We start from the raw sequence: 18,901 nt of genomic DNA, 5'->3' as shown, positions 1-18,901 counted from the left end.
CACTCATTTTGCCTGACTCCCACCCCCCTCCCCTATGCCAGCCACCAATCTGATCTCTGTATCTATGAGTTTTGTGTTGTTCTGTTTATTTGTTTTGTGTTTTGGATTCTAGGTATAAAAGAAATTATATGCTGTTTGTCTTTTTCGGACTTATTCCCCTTACCTTAATACTCTTGAGGTCCACCCACGTTGTCACAATGGCAAGATTTCACTCTTTTTTATAGCAGATTACTATTGTGTGTGTGTGTGTGTGTGTGTGTGTATACTATTGGCATATATATATATATATGCCAATAGTATCTATCTATATAGATATAGAGATAGAGATAGATAGATATCTACACATCTTTATTCATTCACCCATCAATGGGCATTTAGGTTATTTTCATATCTTGGCTATTGTAAACAATGCTGTAGTAAACATAGGGGTGCATGTATCTTTTTGAATTAGTGTTTTTGTTTTCTTTACATAAATGTCCAGAAATAGAATTGCTTGATTTTATGGTCATTCTATTTTTAGTTTTTTGAGGTACTTCCACACTGTATTCCATAGTGGTTGCACCAGTGTTACACTGTTTCCTTGTGGTTTCTATTTGCATTAAACACATCATCCATTTTTTCATCCCTTCACTTTCAGGCTTTATGTGTCCTTATATCTGAAGTGAGTCTCTTGTAGGCAGCATATAGATAGGTCTTGTGTTTTGTTTGGTTTTGGTTTTTGTTGTTATTGTTGTTTATGTTGTTTTCTTTCTTTCTTTTTTAATTTTATCCATTCAGCCACTCTGTGTTTTTGATTAGAGAGCTCAGTTCACTTACAATCCAAGTGGTTATGGATAGGTATGCACATATTGTCATTTTGTTCATTGTTTTCTGGTTGTTTTGCAGCTTCTCTCTGTTCCTTTTTTCCTCTTCTGTTTCTTCCCTTGTGGTTTGCTGATTTCTTATACTGTTACTCTTAGATTCCTTCTTCACTATCTTTTGTGTATCTACTATGTGTTTTTGCTTTGTGGTTACCAGGAGGTCCATAAATAACAGCTTCTCTATATAAAACAACCTATTTTAAGTTGATAGCAGGTTAAGTATGAGTGCATTTTAGATCTCTACATTTAGCTGCCCCTGCATTTTATGTTTTGGCGTTACATTTTACATCTCTTTGCATATGCTTTAATTAACTATTGTTGTGACAGCTACTTTTCTTACTTTGGCTTCTTAACCTTCATACTAGCTTAATAAGTGATTAATCCACTACCTTTGCTGTACACTTACCTTTACCAGTGAGATTTTTACTTCTGTATTTTTCGAGTTACAATTAGTGCCCCTTCTTTTCAGCTTAAAGAAGTCCCTTTAACATTAATTATAAGACCAGGTTAGTGTTTTGGCTTTTTTAGCTTTAGTTTTTGTTTTTTTCCTGGAAAGCTCTTTATCTCTCCTTCAATTCTGACTGATAACTTTCCAGGTAGAGTATCCTTGGAAGTTTTTCCCTTTCTTTTTTTTTAAATTTTTTTTTTCAACATTTATTTATTTTTGGGACAGAGAGAGACAGAGCATGAATGGGGGAGGGGCAGAGAGAGAGGGAGACACAGAATCGGAAACAGGCTCCAGGCTCTGAGCCATCAGCCCAGAGCCCGACGCGGGGCTCGAACTCACGGACCGCGAGATCGTGACCTGGCTGAAGTCGGACGCTTAACGGACTGCGCCACCCAGGCGCCCCGAAAGTTTTTCCCTTTCAACACTTTGACTATGTTGTGCACTCCCTCTTGGCCTGAAAAGTTTTTACTGTGCGATCTTCTAATAGTCTTATGGGGGGTTCCCTTGTGTATACCAAGCTGTTTTTCTTTTGCTTCTTTTAAGATTCTCTTTTTGGGGCACCTGGGTGGCTCAGTCGGTTGAGCATCTGACTTCGGCGGCTCATGTCATGATCTCACAGCTTGTGGTTTGAGCCCCTGTTGGGCTTTGTGCTCACAGCTCTGGAGCCTGCTTCGGATTTCTGTGTCTCCCTCTCTGTCTGTCCCTCCCCCACTTGCACTCTGTCTCTCTCTTTCTCTGTCTCTCTCTCTCTCTCTCCCTCTCTCAAAAATAAATAAACGTTAACAAAAATTCTCTCTTCATCCTGAACTTTTGACGTTTTAATTATAATGTGTCTTGTGTGGGTCTCTTCGGGGTCATCTTGTTTGAAACTTCTTGGGCTTCCTGGATCTGGATGTCTGTGTTCTCTCCCAGGTTAGGGAAGTTTTCAGCCATTGGCTCTTCAAATAAGTTTTCTGCCCCTTTCTCTCTCTCTTCTCCCCCTGGGAGCCCTATAATAATGTGAGTTATTACACTTGATGCTGTCCCCAAGTCTCTTAGGCTACCTTCGCTTTTTAAAACTCTTTTTTTTCTTTTTGCTGCCCTTTTTGGGTGAATTCTATGCCCTGTGGCTTTCCTGGATGTACGCTGTGTAGGTTGCCACTCTAGACATTTTGGGGGCTCATCTCTTCGGGTGCAGTCTCGAGGGTTGGGGTTGGGTGCCCGGTGTGGGGCAGAAACCCCTCACTCCTCAGGGATTAATTCCATATTTTTGAGCTCTCCCCTGAGGGTTGCCACGTATCTGCCTCTCCTACCCATCTCGATGTGTCCCTTTTACCCTTTGTTGTGTTAGAGCTCATTCAGGTAGTTTTCAGGTCTTTTTCATAGGGAACACGTTCATATGTAGCTGATTTTTTGTGTCCGTGGAAGGAGATGGCTTCAGGATCTTCCTACACAGCCATCTTGAACCGTCTTGCTGAAATATTAGGACTCAAAGCCTCCTCATGGACATTCTGTGTAAGTTTAATTTCCTCCATGGCCATGATTTTGTTAATGTTACTACTATCTTAATAGCCGCACGTCCTTTCCTTGTTGGGCAATTCTCCACCAAAACTTTCTTCTTTAAAAAGGAGAATGTGGGGGCTCCTGGGTGGCTCAGTGGGCTGAGCATCTGATTCTTGGTTTCGGCTCAGGTCATGGGATCGAGACCCATGTGGGGCTCCACGCTGTGAGGCCTGCTTCAGATTCTCTCTCTCTCCCTCTGACCCTCTCCCCTGCTTGCGTGTGCTTTCTCTCTCTAAAAATAAATTTTGAAAACAGGAGAATTCACCTTCAGTGGTAAGTGTGCCAGGAAATGGGGTACACTGTTGAGGAAGCTGGGGAATCACTGCTCGTCTGAATGTCTTCAAAGGGTTAGGTGGTTCAACCTCACCACTACAGAGCTTTGCAAGAAAGGACAGTTACATGGCCAGGAAAACCATCACAAGAACTCAATGCGCCTGACTGGTGCTTGGCTGGCAGAGTGACTGGACGGTGACAGACGGTCCTGTGCGGGCTCCAGATGCAGCCCACGGCCTCAGGCTTCTCTGCAGCACCAGCAGCCTCCGTAGCGGTACCAGTCACACTAGAGATTTCTTTACAAGTCCTCCAGGCACTTCTGATACAGCTGACATTTGGGAACTAGTCTCTAAAGCTGTTGTTCTCAAACTTGGTTGAACATTAGAATCACCCGGGGAGCTTTTACAACTTTTGATGCTCAGCCTGTACTCCCAGCAATTAAATCGGAAGCCATAGGCATCGGGCTGAGGCAGCAGTAATTTTAAAGCCCCTTCAGGTGAGGCTCCCGCGCAGCTAAGGTTGAAGGCCGTGGCTGTAAACCAATGTTGCAAAAATTTCAGCTTGTGCAAGAATCACTCAACGTGCAATCTCATAGCGTCCCAGGGCCAAGTAGGGCCCCAATGGTTCCTAATTGAAAAGGAGGTAGAAATAGGGCTGAAACCCAATTTTCCTGGCCCCTCATTAGGGTATTTGCCACCCGCAAACCCTCCAGGCAAGGTAGTGAGAACTACGTTGGGACTACCTGCATCCCTACTATGGGATATGTTGAGGAAGTTCAGACACATAGTTCAATGGCTTAATCCTTCCAGTCTTGGCTTGGACACAATTCCCAATGGCTCATTCCCTATCTTGTTCTTCAGGGTTGAGACCCTTATCCAAAGAGCCCCAGCTCTTCAGAGACAGAGGTGTTTTTCTCAGCATACGGGGCTCTAGACATAATGGCTTTCTTTCTGCATCCTCTTCCTCCCACCTCAGGACCCTTGCACAAGCTGTTCCCTCTGCCAGGAATGCTCACTCTTCTTCCCTCTCTCCAGTCACTTCTTCAAGAAAACCTTCTGGATCCCCCCACCAACAAACCCAAATTCCCCCTACTGTATATTTGTATGGCACCCGTGCCTTTCCTACATCACACTTGTCACAGTTTTAAAATGACGTATTATGTTGATACTTGAGTAATTTCTCTGAACAATTCCCACTAAGACAGAAACGACATCTCTGACTCAGAACCGCATCCCAGCCACTCGCACTGTGCGTGGAACACAGTAGGAACTCAATGAATTCTTGACTAAATATAAATCACTCCTCCCAGGCACTGGAGGCCACAGGTCCCTTACATATTCTCCCCACTCCACCCAAGATGATCACCTTTTGCCTCAGACAGGCACCCCTATTCTCGTTTCATTTGCCAAGATGACTCCTGTAGCCCCTGCTAATTTTCTGGGCACGTACTTCCTCCTTGGATTGCTATCCACCCCCAAATTCTAGACACTGTCAGCCCATCTGAGGACCCTCCTTCGTGTCTGGGTACAAGTATTAGCATCCTCTGCACAAACCCCCAAGGGACTGAGCCTCCATGGACTTCTTTTGGTGCCATACTCCTCTTGTCTAAAGTGGGAATAATAATACCTACCTCAGAGGGTTGATGGAGAATTAAGTGAGGTAATCTGCACCTACAATACAAGGCCCAGTCAATAAATATTTAGATTTTTATTACCACTAATAACTTCAAAAATCCCAGTGGACCTCCCAAAATGTATCTGTGCTTCTGGGTGTACTTAGCGAGTAAGATGATGGGAAATTAATGTGGATTCGATAATAATTTTAAATGAGCTCACGTTTTATTGGTTATGAAAGCATTACAATCCAATAGTCACCTAGGAATGGAGAATAATGTTTATTTCCACTTTCAGAAAATGCGTGGCATGTCTGAGGATGTAAAGGTCCTTCGTAACACTTCCATGCCCTACCCTTCCCACCTGGGTCCTCAGGCTTCAGGTTGGAAAGCAGCTTGAAACTGTAAGCTGAAGGTACACACTTTGGCAAATATTACACACGTGGTCTCTCCTCTCATTTTATTTTTCCTTTAAGCACACTTTGTCAAACAAGCCAGAATACTAGCCCTGTTGTCAGCAGTTGCTACTGTTCATCCGTAGAAAGATCGGGACTTTCAGGCCATCTATTTTGTGGCAGAGAACTTGGAAGATATGAGGGCTGGATCCTGAGTATGGGGGCGGGGGGTAGGGGAAAGGAATCTCAGGGTGGCTTCGATCCCATCAGGGAAGGTGTGGGCAGACTGGAGAGGAAAGTAACTCATACATTTATTCTTTGACTCAACCAACCTTTACTGAACACCCTACTATGTGCCAGGAACTGAATTTGGCCTAAGGACTCCCTAGCAGTGTGACCTGAGGCAAGTTAATTAATTTTCCCATCGTTAGACTGTCAGCTGTGACATGGGCACAGATTAGCTAAAACAGATTAGCCAAGATAACACGCACAGGGAGAGACACACAGTCAGCGATGTAATGAGTTTTAATTGCTGCTGCTGCTGTTCATGTTGAACACAGTGGATGCAGTGTTACCATCATGACATTTAGGATCAAATGGAACACGGAGAAAAGTGCACAGGAAATTAACAACAGCGATTAAGAGGAGTAGACGGAGTGCTGAGAGCCCGTAGGAGAGGCATCTAATGCAGACCTCCTAGAAGAAAAAGAATTTTAGGTTTACAGTGAGACATGAAGGGTGGGTAGTACCTGTTGAAGAAAAATCATCCTGGCTCTTGTTAAAGATGGCCAGGAAGACTTTTTTCAAGGGGGACCACTGCAGTGTGGGTTCTGCAGTGGGAGACGTCAGGTTCAAGTCTGAATAGTCAAGGGAGCGGGGATATAACCAAGGAGCTGGACGGAGGTCGGTGGATGGAAAACTACCCAGAGGGGTAGGATAATTCTGGCTAAACTGACCAAACAGGATTCTTGCTGAAGGCAGGTCAAGGTGATCAGATGTCACCTGGGAATGGTAGGGGATGAGGATGGTGATCAGATATTGAGGGGAGGGATCCTGGCTAAACTGACTTGGCAGGATTCTTGCTAAAAGTGGGCTCTACAAGGACAGAGGCGGAAGCTCCAGTCAGTCTAGTCAAGCAGAGGGCTTAGAGGAATCTGATTAAAGTCTGGTTAAGGAGGGAATCTTTGTCAGCAGTTCCCCGGGGTAAAGGGGATCAGATAGAAAGACAATCTCATGTGAAAAGACTCAAGGCAAATGGAATCACATTCACACCTCTCTCACAGTCAATAACCCATCTCCAAGAGAAGGATTAACTTTTGCTGCATATTGGAACCACCGAGGGATCCTTTAAAAGTACTGATGCCTCGATCCCACCCCCAGAGATTCTGAATTAATTAGTATTGTAAGCAGCCTGGGGTCTGGGTTTGGTTCTTTCCCTAGCTTTATTGAGATATTATTGGCATAGAGAACGTCGTGTAAGTTGAAGGTGTACAATGTGACGATTTGATACATGTATATACTGCAAAATGCTTACCACAATAAGATCAGCTAACATATCCTTCACCTCACATAACTACCATTCTTTTTCTTCTTTGTATTATTATTATGGTGAGAACATGTGAGATCCACTGTCTTGGCAGCTTTCAAGTCTATAATACAGTATCTTAAACTATGGTCGCCCTGCTGTACGTTAGATCCCCAGAACGTATTCCTCCTGTAACTGGAAATATAAACACCATCTCCTCATGTTCCCCATCCCCAGGCCCTACAAGCACCAATCTCCTCTGTTTCTATGAGTTCAGCTTTTTTCAGATTCTACATATAAGTGAGATCACACAGTATTTTTCTCTGACTTATTGAACTTAGCGTAATGCCATCAAGATTCACCCATCCTGGCAGGATTTACTTCTTTTTATGACCGAATAATATTCCATTGTGTGTATGTGTCCACTCGTCTGTCAGCGGACACAGAGGTTGTTTTCATGTCTTTACTGCTGAGAATAATATAAACAGAGGGTGCAGATACCTTTATGAGGCAGTGACTTCCTTCCCTTCAGATACAGGTTTCCCCAGCCATCTGAAAGTAAGACATTTCTTTAGTAAGCTGAAATGGCATCAAGTGAAAAAGCAATTACTATTAATTCGCATGAAAATATTCTTGAGCATCCCCAGACCCCAAAAATAACCTCTTTTAGCTTTTTTAATATTTTAGAACACACATCTTGCTAACGAAGGCACAAAATAAGTGCAGAGAAAGAACAGGTACTCACAGACACAGTGCAAAACTCTGGGGGCTTGGTGCTGAGATGCTGAGTGTGGAAGGGGATGGGCAAGGCCACCGTTTTGCTGCGCGGGGTGGGCAGCTGGCTGCAGAACAGCTTGCGAAACAAACGCTGAATGCTACATTTGCTTCTTGCTTTTATTGAAAAAGCGAAAATCCTCTTCGGATTTCTTTCAGTTTGCAAGAACAAGTAATGATGTAGGTCTTTCATAAATGGGAAGAGATGTAACATAAACTTTTGAAAATCACAAGATTCCTGGGTGCCTGGGTGGCTCAGTCGGTTAGGCGTCTGACTTCGGCTCAGGTCATGATCTTGGGGTCCATGAGCCCGCATGGGGCTCTGTGCTAACAGCTCAGAGCCTGGAGCCTGCTTTGGATTCTGTGTCTCCCTCTCTCTCTCTTCCCCTTCCCCACTCGTGCTCTGTCTCTATCTCTCTCTCTCTCTCAAAAATAAAGATTGAAAAAATTAAAAAAAAAAAAAAAGAAAATCAGAGGATTCCTTTCTATAGCTAGAAGTGGAAACTATGGAAGGCACAGTATTTCTATTTTTAATTTTTGGAAGAACCGGCATACTGTGTTCCACAGTGGCTGTACCAGTTTGCATTCCCAACAACAGTGCACAAGGGTTTCCTTTCCTCCACCTCCTCACCAGCATTTGTTTCTCTTGCCTTGCCATTCTAACACGTATGAGGTAATGTCTCATCGTGACTTTGGTTTGCGTTTCCCTAGTGATTAGTGATGTTAAACACGTTTTCATGTACCTATTGGCCATTTGTATGTGTCCTTTGGACTTCAGAAAAATGTCTATTCAAATATTTTGCTGATATGGGGCGCCTGGGTGGCGCAGTTGGTTAAGCGTCCGACTTCAGCCAGGTCACGATCTCGCGGTCCGTGGGTTCGAGCCCCGCGTCGGGCTCTGGGCTGATGGCTCAGAGCCTGGAGCCTGTTTCCGATTCTGTGTCTCCCTCTCTCTCTGCCCCTCCCCCGTTCATGCTCTGTCTCTCTCTGTCCCAAAAATAAATAAACGTAAAAACAAACAAACAAACAAACAAACAAACAAATATTTTGCTGATAGATAGATAGATGATATGGCATAGAAATAAAAGTGTGAAAATTCATATAGAAGAAACATACTCCAACAGAATAAAAGCCTATATGACAAGCCCGAGGTTAACATCATATTTGATGGTGAAAGGCTGAAAGCTTTCTTTCTAAGATGAGGAATGAGACAAGGGTGCTCACCCTCATCATTCCTATTGAACATAGTGCTAGAAATCCTAGTCAGAACACTCAGGAAAGACAAATAGAAAATAAAATAAAATAAAATAAAATAAAATAAAATAAAATATATCCAAATTGGGGAAAAGGCGTAAAATTACGACATGATCAAATGTCATGACAAATGACATGATCTTCTATCTAAAAAAAATTTTTTTTAACATTTATTTATTTCTTTTTAGAGAGATAGAGGCAGAGTGGAAGAGCAAGAGAGAGAAATAGAGAGAGAGAAAGAATCCCAAGCAGCTCCGAGCTGTCAGCACAGAGCCTGATGTGGGGCTCAATCTCACAAACCGTGAGATCATAACCTGAACTTAAACCAAGAGTCAGACACTCAATCGACTGAGCCACCCAGGAGCCCCACGTGATCTTATAGAAAATCATAGGGGCGCGTGGGTGGCTCAGTCGGTTGTGCGTCCGCCTTGGGCTCAGGTGATGTCACGTTTGTGAGTTGGAGCCCCAGGCCAGGCTCTGTGCTGCTAGCTGGGAGCATGGAGCCTGCTTCAGATTCTGTGTCTCCCTCTCTCTCTGCCCCTCCTCTGCTTGTGCTCTGTCTCTCAAAAATGAATAAATGTAAAAAAAAAAAAAATTAAAAAAAAAAAAAGAAAGAAAATCGTAAAGACTCTACCAAACAACTGTTGGAACTAAAAAATGAATTCAGTGAAGTTTCAGGATTCAAAACTGACATGGAAAAATTAGTTGTGATTCTATACAGAAAACCAAACTATCTGAAAAAGGAAATAAAGCAACCCCGTTTACAATAGCATCAAAAACGATAAAATCCTTAGGAACAATTTAACCAATGAAATGAGAAAGTTGTACACTAAAACTGTAAGACTTTGATGAAAGAAACTGAAGAAGACACAAATACATGGAAAGACATCCTGTGCTCATGGATCAGAAGAGTTAATACTATCAAATTGTTTGTACTACACAAAACCATCTATAAATTCAGTGCAATACCTGTCAAAATTCCAAAGACATTTTTCACAGAAATAGAAAAACAAAACAAAACAAAACTAAAATTCGAGTGGAACCACGAAAGATCCTGAAGAGCTCTGGGGTTTTTAAATCTCCCTAGGCGATCCTATTGTGCAGTCAAGGCTATGAACAACTAGCTCTTTTCACTGCAAGGATGGGGCCTTTACCCTCCGCATATCAAGGTTTTATCAGCTCGACTCCTATTATTTCTGTAGGTATTAAAGTAGTATCTGTTTTGGAGAACCAATGATAATCATACTGTAGTGGCACAGGCCACGTTTCTCAGACTTTAAACTGGTAAGATTCACCTGCCCATCTTGTTAACATGCAGATTCTGTTTTAATAGGCCTGGGGTGGGGCCTAATAGTCTATAATTATTATTTTTTTAAATATTTTAAAAAATGTTTATTTATTTATTTTTGAGAAAGAGAGAGCAGGAGCGAGGGAGCAGCGAGGTGGGGGTAGGGGTGGTAGACCGAGAATCCGAAGCAGGCTCAGAGCTGTTAGCCCAGAGCCTGATTCAAGGTTCAAACTCACAAACCACGAGATCAAGTTGGACATTTAACCGATGCAGCCACCAGGGCTCCCCTAAGATTCTGTATTTCTAGCAAGCTTCCAGGTGATATTAATGTTATGGACCTCAGACTGAAATTGGAATCTCAAGAACCTATATGTAAAGCTTTTCTAGTTTTTCTACATTTGAAATAATATATATACTCTCTCTATACTTTTTAACATTTATTTATTTATTTATTGGGAGGGGGAAGGGCAGAGAGAGAGAGTCCCAAATAGGCTCAAAGGGACATGGGGCTTGATCTCACAAACCGTGAGATCATGACCTAAGCTGAAATCGGGAGTCGGATACTTAACTGACTGAACCACCCAGGTGCGCCTGAAATAATATATCTTTAAGTACACAGCGTAACTGGATAGGGCATTCCTAAGGAGTACTGGAAGTACAAAGACAATATAGTATGACTATCCCTGATCAAATGATGTGCTTTACTAGACAGAGGCCAGTTACTAGTGATTTGGCTGTAAAATGAATAGCTAAACAACAAACTAGATTTGGACTATTGGTTTTCATTAGAAGAGTGGAAACACACATTTTCAGGGAACAGCTCCCCATGGAATCTGGAAAACTACTGAGGAAGATGAGGTTATATATACAGCCACAGAGAGACCAATATAGCATAATTATTACCAGTTTTGTCTCTGGATTCAGACTCCCTAGGTCTAAACTTGTTTCTCTCATTTTCTAGCTGTGTATAGTGGTTCAGAGAATTAAACTTCTCTGAGCTGCAGTTTTCTCCCTTGTGGAATTAAGAGAGTAAACGATTTCCTTGAGTTGTGAAGATTAAGGAAGCAAATGGTTGCAAGAAGCTGAGGGGAGTGCATCTATGGCACATAATTTGTAATCAGTAGAAGTCAGCCAGGATTACCTGCCTCCCCCTGGGTTGTGCAGTGATGCTGTGATTCTTGTGAATTTACTGCTAGTTCACTCTGTCTTCGAGAGAGGATTCTGCCCAAACCTCTGTTGTGGCCACATTGCTCTCTCTTCCTGTGTTTGATTCTTCAACTTTTTGCCACAGAGCTCTTTATTCAGCTACTACTATGTGACAATCACTGCTAAGCACCAGGGTACAAAAACCAATCTTCTGTTATCAAGAAACCCAGAAAGGAGGGGCACCTGGGTGGCTCAGTCGCTTAAGCTGACTTTGGCTCAGATCATGATCTCACGGTTCAGTGAGTTTGAGCCCCAACAGCTCAGCCTGGAGCCTGCTTCAGATTCTGTGTCTCCCTCTCTTTCTGCCCCTCCCCTGCTCACACTCTGTCTCTCTCCTTCTCTCAGAAATAAATAAACATTAAAACAAAATTAAAAAAAAAAGAAAAGAAAAGAAACCCAGAAAGGAAAGTGAAACAACATCAAGAATAATCATGATGATTATTTGTGTTTTTTTTTAAGCCTTTTTATTTATTTTGAGAGAGAGAGAGACAGAGAGAGAGAGAGAGAGAGACATAAAGAGAGCAAGTTGGAAAGGGACAGAGAGAGAGGGAAGGAGAGAGAATCCCAGGCAGGCTCCATATTCTGCGTGGAGACCACTGCAAGGCTCAATTTCACCACTGTTCACAACTGTGAGATCATGACCTGAGTGGAAATCAAGAGTCAGTAGCTCAACCAACTGAGCCACCCAGGCGCCCCAATCATGATGATTATTTGTGATTAGAACTATCAGACAGGAATGGACAGAGGGTTGGAAGATCACAGAGTACTCATTCTACCTTAGTTAGGAATTGCCTTTGGCTTTCAAACTAAGAACTGCAACGATGCTTTATTCTAAGTGTTCGCCCTTTGATCTGTAAACCCCTTATTTGCAGTTTTGGGCCATCTAAAACTAAGCAGTGTTAAATTGAATTAATAATGTACCATTGAAGTTCTACATTTTGAGTCTACTGAAAATAACAGATATAAGCTAAGATCTGCTTTCAGAATATAATTCTATTTTCTGTCTTCTAAGTCAGGGATCAGCAAGTTGTTTTCTGTAAAGAGCCAGATGGTAAATACATTAGATTTTGTGGGCCACACATATATTCAATTCTACCCATGGATAATCCATAAGTGATTGGGTGTGGCTGTGTTCCAATAAAACTTTATTGACAAAAGCAGGCATCTGGCCTAAGGTCTCACTTTGTGCACCCTCCCATCTAAGTGCTCCTATTCACATGGCACATATTAAAGACAAAAAGGGATTCCATACCTTCAAAGAAAAAAATGACCTCACTGTTTCATTTTCATTTATTATCTTCATCTAGTCATGAAATGCTTGTTTTTCATAAATCTATAAATTGCCTTATCTAGAAAAGTGTTTTCATCATCATTTTTGATACTATAATTTTCTTTAGTATCTACAGCTGTTTCCTACAGCAGCCAGAAAAACTATAGAAGGAAAACTTCAAATATTGTAAAAGAATTCTTTATTCTTCTTCATCTTTCTTTCTTCTTCTTCTTCTTCTTCTTCTCTCTCTCTCTCTCTCTCTCTCTCTCTCTCTTTTACCTTAATAGGCCTCAGAAAACAATGGTTAAGAACAAGAACTTTTGCTAACCACCCAGGGTCAAAGTCCTGGCGCCACCATTTATTAGCTTGTGACCTTGGGGGAGTTCTTAACCATTTGGTGCCTCAATTCTTCATCTATAAAATAAGAATATTAATAGTTTTTACCTGGTAAGTCTATAGCGGAGACTGATTCAGATGACCTACATAATATGAATAGAACGTAATAAGCACTCAATAAACATAGCTATTACTTTTGTTCTTTCCCCCCTTCTGCATATGGAGGGCATCTGTACCATGTGCTTGCTTCTGTTTCTGCCAAGAAATATGCTCTGAAGCATGAGAGGACCTTCTCATCATGCTACAGTCCCATCAGCTGCAGCAAAGATGTGTGTGACTCACCCTAGAAAGTCAAGATGGTCCTCAAACAAATGGAAGCAAATTTGTAATAACCCTGCTTTAACCTTGAAGAAATTCCTTAAGCCTCAGCTACACATCTTGGGGCAACCTCCATCTACTCTGAGGTGTTTAGTTCCAAGGCAGTTAAATGAAACATCAGGAGGGTCATAAGCGTGTTCGCATCAGTCCCCTTAGACTCTTCACATCACGTTTAAAGCACGAGTATTTGACGGTTATTCTTACAAGGTTGTTTGGTTTCGTTGTTGTTGATTCTGCTTCATTTCTACTGTCATTGTTACCTCTACTAAGATGGGTTACGCGGTTGGAGCCAAAGCCTCTCACACATACATTTGGAATATACATATGCATTGTCACTAAAGGCCTATAAATCCTCTCTTTTGCACATTCTCCAATTTTCCAGCAATCACCATGCTTTGTGGCCTTGAGCCAGGTTAGAACACCATAGAGAGAGACAGTCTTGTCCAAGAGACTGTCAAAGGGCATTCCACCTTTCCCGTACAGGTAGTCCTTCAGTCAGGCCCTAGGTATGAAAGTGCTTTGAAAACTAGGAAGCAGGAAGCAACAATTATGTATAAAGTACCTTCTTTGTGTTTGGTATCCTCTAGAATATACCGTCCAATTGAACTTTCCACAATAATGGAAGTGTTCAATATCTGTGCTACCCGATATAGTAGCCACAAGCCCCATGTGGCTCTTGAGCATTTGAAACGGAGCTAAAGTTTTCATTGTATTTAATTCAACTCATTTAAATTTAATTAGCCGCGATGAAGTTATACAGCATGCTGCCTGTGTTAAAACAAAACAACTTGTAAGGCAAGTAGTGTATACCTATTCTCCTTTACACAAGAGGGGGAGATCTCAGAGAAGTTGAGGAACTTTCCAAGAATCGCAGACACGCAAGTACCACATGGTCAGGCAGGATTTATTACCTCCCTCTCCATGCCATTTCCAGGGTTTTTTTCTTGCATATCAAACTGTATAGCATTGTGCTAGAGCATTAGATGAGATAAGATGAGATTAGATGATTAGCATTATTCTTTTGAAATCTGTCATTACATCAACTGAATACTGTTTATGCAGATAGAATCCCTCTAACCCATTCTCTCCAGCAAAACAAGGTTAGCCAACATGACTTGCACCTACGGAGAGAACTCACAACTGCCTACGGATAATCCAGTACCTACTCCCCTTGGAAGACACTTCAGAGTAGGTCTTACCCTTGTGTTTCCATACTCACCACTGAGACAACGGACGATGACCTCAAAAAAACAGTTAGCTATCACAGCAAGCTGGTAGTTTGGGGGCAGCAGCTCATTCCTTCCAACAAAGTTACACTGAATTGATTTCCCAACACATGTTTATAGATGTGCTCTCCTGAGTTCCACACACAGAGAGCCATTTCCCTTTTCAACAGCTTGTCTGGTTACATCTTGTAGTAATTTATCTGTGTGCTCCCTGCCAACTGGTTCGTAGGGAAAACATGTTTGATGCATAACAATAGATCATTTGGGGATAAATCAAACTCTTAATGAAGTCCTGCTTCTCTTCAGCAAGGCATTTCACTCAGAAGAGTCTCTTGGGATCCAGTGACGTGAGGAAAGGGAATGTGGGTGCCCCAATCTGTGAAACAAGTAGGTGCGTAGAAAGCTGGTTTTCTCCAAGACAAGACTAACGACACAGCATCCCTGGGGTCCCTTCTCATGGAGTCCAACTGAAACCACTGAAGTTGGATTGGAGACTGGAGCCTGGAGACAGTTCAGATTAGACCTATGTTTGGAAGAAATGAGAGATCTATTTTGCCCAAAGCCTCACACTTTCCTTGGAGGGAAGCCATGGCCGCCCACACACCCTTGTCTTTCCCAGTTCCTGTAAGGAAAAAGAAAGTTACAAGGAGATAGAAAGTAAAAAGAAAAAGGAGGAAAGAGAAATGAAGAAACAGTGAGCAGGAAGAAAGGGAGAAAGAAAGGAGAGAAGAAGTACGTAAATAGGTGAATTAGGTTTAATAAAATTTAAGTAGGTTTCCATTTCCATTTAAAACCGTACTATCATAAACATCGTTACCAATTAGTTCTAGTTGTATCCCTGCCAAGTGCCAGACGCGATGTGAGGTATTCCTAGACTCTAAAGACCAAATGAACTTAGAAAGCTTGAGAAAGCAGCAGTTAATTCCTACAGAGTCCTTAACCTGAGAATCTGCACCACACATGCTACTAAGAAAGTCTCTGATCTTACAGCCATTTTCCTCTGGATATCCAGAAGTGAAGGAGTCAGAGGCTAAACAGTGGAGAGCAAAGGCATGAGAGAGTCAAAATAACCGATATGAAATTTTTAATCATATCAGTCTGTCCTCATTTGAGGACACACATCACCCATAGACACGCTTAAATGCCAAATAAAACACATCTTGTGCTTTGAGTCTGAACTCATGAACTTCCCCTGGGAGCCGTGCAGGGGCTGGTATATGCTTTTCACAGAGTTGGGGGTGCATTTAAAGCTAAATTCTGAGATTGTTTTCTAAGGAGAAAAATGAGCTGTGCTGGTGCTTTTCTTTAGTGAATGAGGAACTCTTTCATCAAGTCAACCCCTTTCCCCAGTCTTCTCTGGCTCCCACTGTCTCCAGGATCAAGTCCAAACCCTTTGTCCTGAAATCCAAGGCTTTGCACAGGCTGGCCCCAGACGGCCTTATCAACCGTATTTTTCTACCACTCTCTGCTGTGAACTATCAACTGCAGTAAGGCTGGTGGCTCACTCCTCTCTCCCCACGAACATACACATTCTGCCCCTGACAGGACAAAGCATGACTCCTTCAGCTTCCATTGCCTTTGCTCCCATGGTTCTTTTCACCTGGAGTGCCCTTGTGCCTCTCACCCTTCCATAACTCCTACATAAAATTCAAGGCTCCATTGGAGGCCAGTCTCCTTAGGAAGGATTCCCTGACCACCCAAATAAATCCACAATGATCTCTCCCTACTCTGTCTTTCGTGATATTCAGTTTTGGGGCTACTGTGATGGCAACTATAGATTGTCATTCAGCTATGCCCCAAGTCCTTATGGAGGGGATTGCTTTTGCTTGTTTGTTTTTTGTCCTGCTGTGCTTGGGGTTCTCTTGTATTCCTTTTCTGTCTCCTCCCATCATGGCCATCAACGCTGCCCATTGTCAATGTTCCTTGTAAATTGCTCTCCGTCTATCATCTCTCCTCACTTGCCAGGAAGCCGGATTACTAATCTGCCCCACCCCCAGTGGAGAGAAGTACTTCCTCCCCTCCCTTCCCTAAGGACTCTGACCATCTGCCAGTATTTACTGCAGGGTTTATTTCATTCTCTGTTATGCTAAGGCGATTCATGTACATTCCCATCTTCTCCATTAGATTGTAAACTCCTTGGGTGTAGGGATTTGGGTCATCTTTGTTTCCCTCTCAGTGCCCACCACAGTGAATTGTATATAGATAATACCCAGTAAATGCTTAGGAAATATATTTTCATCACTATTGCACTTCTCACTGGTACCTTAAATACAGGCAAATATGCTGAATGAAGACTTAAAGAACACAACCATTTTGGGAAAAAATGAGAAACATCTGAAATACTTGGGGTGGAAGTGGGGTTCTTTTCTCCCCTATGTGTAGGATTCATTCTCAGATGGGCTTTTCTCTCATGGGGAGATGTTTCACTTAAGGAAATTCAGGTATTATTTCCCTAAAAAGAAGGGTGGATATAGTACAAGTGGGGGCAAGTTTCCCCTAACTCAAGGACACCCAAAGATTAGAAGCCAAGTATATCAGGGTCTCACCAGAAGCAGATTTGAGAATGACATCAAGCTTTAAGCTCTCAACCTTTCAGGGCCACCTGGTGTCTTCTCATTGCCTCTTTTGGTGAAAAAGATATTCTCCCCTCTCAATGGCTTTTCCTCACCCCCGTAACTCAGCTTGCACAGGGCTTTGTCTTGCTATGATGCTAACTGCAATTAATAGTCTCTCCACTTTTCTCCCCCACTAGTCGGCAATAGTTACTCAGCTTTCTAATTCCAACGTTCTGAGTGAAGAATGTGAATACCCTTGCTAGCTTTTCTTTGCCAGGCCAGAAGTCCCTTCTGGCTTCAGGATGGGCCACTTCTGAATCAGTTGCCATCCGTGGTGGTGCCAGCCACAGCGGAGAAATGGAGGGCTGGCGGCAGGTAACGTCTTAGAAAATAAGGCTGCCTGAGCCCATCTCGCTAGCAGGTACAACCACCTTTCATTGGACTTGTCGATGACAACAGACACTTTCATAACAGGGTAGAAAACACAAACCCCTAGAGAGGTCAGACAAAGAATATAGATGAAGAAAACAGTCTGGTGTAAAGTGATGGGAAATAGTGGCTCCGGCAGTTGTAAACATGTGGACGTGTTTCCGGATCTTTCCATTTTTAAAGAGAATCCATAAGTATAGATTTTAGTGTAAACTCCCTGAGTTTTAAAACATTGTGCAACCCAAACCAAGCTTAGCCATGGGCCATATTAGACCTACAGGCTGTCAGTTTGTGGGTCCTACTTGAAAAAGTGATGTGCAGGAGAGATCGGAAAGTAAGCGATGTGTGAGCAACTGACCCATTACGGAAATTTATTTCCTTCCACTACAGTTATTTGCATATTAATCCCTCATTAGATACCTCTGACTTATTAAACCAAGTTATTTGCTCTAGATTGTTTTGAGATTAACACACTTGCATCATTTCTGAACTGTTCCAACTTCTTGCCCGAGCTCACATGACACTATGTTCAAGCAGGAGAAAACAAGGCTCTGGCAGAACTTCAGCTTGAGGTTTTCATCAAAGGTCAATTTGGGGAAACGATCCCTTATTAATGACCTTCTCCTCAGATTTCTGAAAGACCACCCAGGCCCCTGGCTCGAGGATAAGTCCCAAACTAAGGACCAGCAGGGTAATCAGGAACAAACAAACCTCATGCCCTTGGAGGTGTAGAAGGTAGATTTGGCAGGGTTGGGCACAGAAGCCAGAATGATGGGCATGTCTCCTATGTCAGGAGGTGATGGATACATAAGATGGGGCTAACGATCCCCACTGCATAGAGATGCCATGAGGATTCATGAACTACCTAAGTACCTGCCTCAGAGTAAGTGCTCACCCATTGATAGCAATTTGCTTTTCACAGCGCTTGGCACAATAACAAGGACTTGAAATGCTGCCCTACTACTGGTCTTGGAGGAGGTGGTCCACATAACATTATTATTATTAATTTTGTTAATGTTTATTTCTTTCTGAGAGAAAGAGAGATGCAGAGTGTGAGTGGGGAAGGGGCAGAGAGAGAGAGGGAGACACAGAACTCAAAGCAGACTCCAGGCTTGGCTCTGTCTGCACAGAGCCTGATGTGGGGCTCGAGCCCATGAACCATGAGATCATGACCTGGGTCGAAATCAGATGCTTAACTGACTGAACCACCCAGGTTCCCCGATAACATTATTATTAATAATCTCAAGGGGCTTACAATCTAGGAGAAGGTGACAAGGCAAACCGTAAGAAGTTTGAAGAAGATGAGGGGCACCTGGGTGGCTCAGTCAGTTAAGCATCGACTTTGGCTCAGGTCATGATCTCACAGCCATGAGTTCAAGCCCCACATCGGGTGAGCTTGAGTCCTGCTTTGGACTTCACGCTAACAGTGTGGAGCCTGAGTGGGGATTCCCTCTCTCTCCCTCTCTCTTTCCCTCTCTCTCTCCCCTTGTGGGATTCTTTCTCTCCATCTCTCTCTACCCTTCACTCACT

General features: G+C 42.7%; 1 long non-coding RNA gene across 1 annotated transcript; it reads right to left on the bottom strand.

Annotated features, from left to right (window-relative positions):
• Positions 1–5,640: 5,640 nt before the first annotated feature.
• LOC123591188 lies at positions 5,641–14,776 on the bottom strand. Its single transcript, XR_006709158.1, has 3 exons — positions 14,381–14,776; positions 7,157–7,207; positions 5,641–5,826 (listed from the first exon to the last, which is right to left on the bottom strand). It is a non-coding gene; the product is annotated as an uncharacterized LOC123591188 (long non-coding RNA).
• Positions 14,777–18,901: the final 4,125 nt, after the last annotated feature.

This window comes from Leopardus geoffroyi, chromosome B4 (genome assembly GCF_018350155.1).
Source record: "Leopardus geoffroyi isolate Oge1 chromosome B4, O.geoffroyi_Oge1_pat1.0, whole genome shotgun sequence".
In the NCBI taxonomy this organism is placed as follows: Eukaryota; Metazoa; Chordata; class Mammalia; order Carnivora; family Felidae; genus Leopardus; species Leopardus geoffroyi.
The sequence above is the reverse complement of the archived record's forward strand: the minus strand, read 5'-3'. Positions and strand labels throughout refer to the sequence as shown.